This window comes from Urtica dioica, chromosome 2 (assembly GCF_054948205.1).
Source record: "Urtica dioica subsp. dioica isolate 48M chromosome 2, U.dioica_male_clone48M_v1_H2, whole genome shotgun sequence".
Classification (NCBI taxonomy): Eukaryota; Viridiplantae; Streptophyta; class Magnoliopsida; order Rosales; family Urticaceae; genus Urtica; species Urtica dioica.
In genome coordinates, this window is record NC_142757.1 from 7,661,964 (window position 1) to 7,667,979 (window position 6,016).

Genomic DNA, 6,016 nt, shown 5'->3' on the forward strand with positions numbered 1-6,016 from the left:
CAATGACTCGACTCGAGGAGCAATGCTCAACTAGAGGAGAGTGACTCGACCCGAGGAGCAAGGCCCGACTCGAAGAGAATGACTCGACTCGAGGAGCAATGCTCGACTCGAGGAGAGTGACTCGACTCGAGGAGCAAGGCTCAATTCGAGGAGAATGACTCGACTCGAGGAGCAAGGCTCGACCCGAGGAGAGTGACTTGACTCGAGGAGCAAGGCTCGACTCGAGGAGAATGACTGGACTCGAGGATCAATGCTCGACTAGAGGAGAGTGACTCGACCCGAGGAGCAAGGCCCGACTCGAGGAGAATGACTCGACTCGAGGAGCAATGCTCGACTCGAGGAGAGTGACTCGACTCGAGGAGCAAGGATCAACTCGAGCAGAATGACTCGACTCGAGGAGCAAGGCTCGACCTGAGGAGAGTGACTTGACTCGAGGAGCAAGGCTCGACTCGAGGAGAATGACTCAACTTGAGGAGCAAGGCTCGAATCGGGGAGAGTGACTTGACTCAAGGAGCGAGGCTCGACTTAAGGAGAATGACTCGACTCGAAGGGCAAGGCTCGACACGAGGAGAATGACTCTACCTGAGGAGCAAGGCTCGCCTCGAGGAGAATGACTCGACTCGAGGAGCAACGCTCGACTAGAGGAGAGTGACTCGACCCGAGGAGCAAGGCCCGACTCGAGGAGAATGACTCGACTCGAGAAGAAATGCTCGAGTCGAGGAGAGTGACTCAACTCGAGGAGCAAGGCTCAACTCGAGGAGAATGACTCGACTTGAGGAGCAAGGCTCGACCCGAGGAGATTGAGTTGACTCGAGGAGTAAGGCTCGACTCGAGGACAATGACTCGACTCGAGGAGCAATGCTCAACTAGAGGAGAGTGACTCGACCCGAGGAACAAGGCCCGGTTCGAAGAGAATGACTCGACTCGAGGAGCAATGCTCGACTCGAGGAGAGTGACTCGACTGGAGGAGCAAGGTTTAACTCGAGGAGAATGACTCGACTCGAGGAGCAAGGCTCGACTCAAGGAGAAGGACTCGACTCCAGGAGCAAGGCTCGACTCGAGGAGAGTGACTCGACTCGAGGAGCAAGGCTCGACTCGAGGAGAGTGACCCGACTCGAGGAGCAAGGATCGACTCGAGGAGAATGACTCGACTCGAGGAGCAAGGCTCGACTCGAGAGTGACTTGACTCGAGGAGCGAGGCTCGACTCGAGGAGCAACGGTCGACTCGAGGAGACTGACTCGACCCAAGGAGCAAGGCTCGACTCGAGGAGAATGACTCGACCTGAGGAGCAAGGCTCGACTCGAGGAGAATGATTCGACTCGAGGAGCAATGCTCGACTAGAGGAGAGTGACTCGACCCGAAGAGCAAGGCCCGACTCGAAGAGAATGACTCGACTCAAGGAGCAATGCTCGACTCGAGGAGAGTGACTCGACTTGAGGAGTAAGGCTCAACTCGAGGAGAATGACCCGACTCGAGGAGCAAGGCTCGACTAGAGGAGAGTGAATCCGACCCGAGGAGCGAGGCTCGACTCGAGGAGAATGACTTGACTCGAGGAGCAAGGCTCGACTCGAGGAGAGTGACTCGACTCGAGGAGAGTGAATCGACTCGAGGAGCAAGGCTCGACCTGAGGAGAGTGACTTGACTCGAGGAGCAAGGCTCGACTCGAGGAGAATACCTCAACTTGAGGAGCAAGGCTAGAATCGGGGAGAGTGACTTGACTCAAGGAGCGAGGCTCGGCTCAAGGAGAATGACTCGACTCGAAGGGCAAGGCTCAAATCGAGGAGATTGAGTTGACTCGAGGAGTAAGGCTCGACTCGAGGACAATGACTCGACTCGAGGAGCAATGCTCAACTAGAGGAGAGTGACTCGACCCGAGGAGCAAGGCCCGACTCGAAGAGAATGACTCGACTCGAGGAGCAATGCTCGACTCGAGGAGAGTGACTCGACTCGAGGAGCAAGGCTCAACTCGAGGAGAATGACTCGACTCGAGGAGCAAGGCTCGACCCGAGGAGAGTGACTTGACTCGAGGAGCAAGGCTCGACTCGAGGAGAATGACTGGACTCGAGGAGCAATGCTCGACTAGAGGAGAGTGACTCGACCCGAGGAGCAAGGCCCGACTCGAGGAGAATGACTCGACTCGAGGAGCAATGCTCGACTCGAGGAGAGTGACTCGACTCGAGGAGCAAGGATCAACTCGAGGAGAATGACTCGACTCGAGGAGCAAGGCTCGACCTGAGGAGAGTGACTTGACTCGAGGAGCAAGGCTCGACTCGAGGAGAATGACTCAACTTGAGGAGCAAGGCTCGAATCGGGGAGAGTGACTTGACTCAAGGAGCGAGGCTCGGCTTAAGGAGAATGACTCGACTCGAAGGGCAAGGCACGACACGAGGAGAATGACTCTACCTGAGGAGCAAGGCTCACCTCGAGGAGAATGACTCGACTCGAGGAGCAACGCTCGACTAGAGGAGAGTGACTCGACCCGAGGAGCAAGGCCCGACTCGAGGAGAATGACTCGACTCGAGAAGAAATGCTCGAGTCGAGGAGAGTGACTCGACTCGAGGAGCAAGGCTCAACTCGAGGAGCAAGGCTCGACCCGAGGAGCAAGGCTCGACCCGAGGAGATTGAGTTGACTCGAGGAGTAAGGCTCGACTCGAGGACAATGACTCGACTCGAGGAGCAATGCTCAACTAGAGGAGAGTGACTCGACCCGAGGAACAAGGCCCGACTCGAAGAGAATGACTCGACTCCAGGAGCAATGCTCGACTCGAGGAGAGTGACTCGACTCGAGGAGCAAGGCTTAACTCGAGGAGAATGACTCGACTCGAGGAGCAAGGCTCGACTCAAGGAGAAGGACTCGACTCCAGGAGCAAGGCTCGACTCGAGGAGAGTGACTCGACTCGAGGAGCAAGGCTCGACTCGAGGAGAGTGACCCGACTCGAGGAGCAAGGCTCGACTCGAGGAGAATGACTCGACTCGAGGAGCAAGGCTCGACTCGAGAGTGACTTGACTCGAGGAGCGAGGCTCGACTCGAGGAGCAACGGTCGACTCGAGGAGACTGAGTCGACCCAAGGAGCAAGGCTCGACTCGAGGAGAATGACTCGACCTGATTAGCAAGGCTCGACTCGAGGAGAATGATTCGACTCGAGGAGCAATGCTCGACTAGAGGAGAGTGACTCGACCCGAAGAGCAAGGCCCGACTCGAAGAGAATGACTCGACTCAAGGAGCAATGCTCGACTCGAGGAGAGTGACTCGACTTGAGGAGTAAGGCTCAACTCGAGGAGAATGACCCGACTCGAAGAGCAAGGCTCGACTAGAGGAGAGTGAATCGACCCGAGGAGCGAGGCTCGACTCGAGGAGAATGACTCGACGCGAGGAGCAAGGCTCGACTCGAGGAGAGTGACTCGACTCGAGGAGCAAGGCTCGACTCGAGGAGAATGACTTGACTCGAGGAGAAAGGCTCGACTCGAGAGTGACTTGACTCAAGGAACAATGCTCGACTCGAGGAGCATCGCTCGACTCGAGGAGACTGACTCGACCCAAGGAGCAAGGCTCGACTCGAGGAGAATGACTCGACCTGAGGAGCAAGGTTCGACTCGAGGAGAATGACTCGACTCGAGGAGCAATGCTCGACTAGAGGAGAGTGACTCGACCCGAGGAGAAAGGCCCGACTCGAGGAGAATGACTCGACTCAAGGAGAAATGCTCGACTCGAGAAGAGTGACTCGAGTCGAGGAGCAAGGCTCAACTCGAGGAGAATTACTCGACTCGAGGAGCAAGGCTCAACATGAGGAGAATGACTCGACTCGAGGAGCAATGCTCGACTCGAGGAGAGTGACTCGACTCGAGGAGCAAGGCTCAACTTGAGGAGAATGACTCGACTCGAGGAGAGTGACTTGACTCGAGGAGCAAGCCTCGACTCGAGGAGAATGACTCAACTTGAGGAGCAAGGCTCGACAGGAGGAGAGTGACTTGACTCAAGGAGCGAGGCTCGGCTCAAGGAGAATGACTCGACTCGAAGGGCAAGGCTCGACCCGAGGAGAATGACTCGACCTGGGAGCAAGGCTCGACTCGAGGAGAATGACTCGAGTCGAGGAGCAATACTCGACTAGAGGAGAGTGAATCGACCCGAGGAGCAAGGCCCGACTTGAGGAGAATGACTCGACTCGAGGAGCAAGGCTCGACTCGTGGAGAGTGACTCGTCTTGACGAGCAGGGCTCGACGCGAGGAGAGTGACTCGACTCGAGGAGCAATGCTCGACTAGAGGAGAGTGACTCGACCCGAGGAGCAAGGCCCAACTCTAGGACAATGACTCGACTCGAGGAGAGTGACTCGACTCGAGGAGCAAGGCTTAACTCGAGGAAAATGACTCGACTCGGGGAGCAAGGCTCGACTCAAGGAGAAGGACTCGACTCGAGGAGCAAGGCTCGACTCGAGGAGCATCGCTCGACTCGAGGAGACTGACTCGACCCAAGGAGCAAGGCTCGACTCGAAGAGAATGACTCGACCTGAGGAGCAAGGCTCGACTCTAGGTGAATGACTCGACTCGAGGAGCAATGCTCGACTAGAGGAGACTGACTCGACCTGAGTAGCAACGCCTGACTCGAGGAGAATGACTCGACTGAAGGAGCAATGCTCGACTCGAGGAGAGTGACTCGACTCGAGGAGCAAGGATCAATTCGAGGAGAATGACTCGACTCGAGGAGCTAGGCTCGACCTGAGGAGAGTGACTTGACTCGAGGAGCAAGGCTCGACTCGAGGAGAATACCTCAACTTGAGGAGCAAGGCTAGAATCGGGGAGAGTGACTTGACTCAAGGAGCGAGGCTCGGCTCAAGGAGAATGACTCGACTCGAAGGGCAAGGCTCAAATCGAGGAGATTGAGTTGACTCGAGGACAATGACTCGACTCGAGGAGCAATGCTCAACTAGAGGAGAGTGACTCGACCCGAGGAGCAAGGCCCGACTCGAAGAGAATGACTCGACTCGAGGAGCAATGCTCGACTCGAGGAGAGTGACTCGACTCGAGGAGCAAGGCTCAACTCGAGGAGAATGACTCGACTCGAGGAGCAAGGCTCGACCCGAGGAGAGTGACTTGACTCGAGGAGCAAGGCTCGACTCGAGGAGAATGACTGGACTCGAGGAGCAATGCTCGACTAGAGGAGAGTGACTCGACCAGAGGAGCAAGGCCCGACTCGAGGAGAATGACTCGACTCGAGGAGCAATGCTCGACTCGAGGAGAGTGACTCGACTCGAGGAGCAAGGATCAACTCGAGGAGAATGACTCGACTCGAGGAGCAAGGCTCGACCTGAGGAGAGTGACTTGACTCGAGGAGCAAGGCTCGACTCGAGGAGAATGACTCAACTTGAGGAGCAAGGCTCGAATCGGGGAGAGTGACTTGACTCAAGGAGCGAGGCTCGGCTTAAGGAGAATGACTCGACTCGAAGGGCAAGGCTCGACACGAGGAGAATGACTCTACCTGAGGAGCAAGGCTCGCCTCGAGGAGAATGACTCGACTCGAGGAGCAACGCTCGACTAGAGGAGAGTGACTCGACCCGAGGAGCAAGGCCCGACTCGAGGAGAATGACTCGACTCGAGGAGCAAGGCTCAACTCGAGGAGAATGACTCGACTCGAGGAGCAAGGCTCGACCCGAGGAGAGTGACTTGACTCGAGGAGCAAGGCTCGACCCGAGGAGATTGAGTTGACTCGAGGATTAAGGCTCGACTCGAGGACAATGACTCGACTCGAGGAGCAATGCTCAACTAGAGGAGAGTGACTCGACCCGAGGAACAAGGCCCGACTCGAAGAGAATGACTCGACTCGAGGAGCAATGCTCGACTCGAGGAGAGTGACTCGACTCAAGGAGCAAGGCTTAACTCGAGGAGAATGACTCGACTCGAGGAGCAAGGTTCGACTCAAGGAGAAGGACTCGACTCCAGGAGCAAGGCTCGACTCGAGGAGAGTGACTCGACTCGAGGAGCAAGGCTCGACTCGAGGAGAGTGACCCGACTCGAGGAGC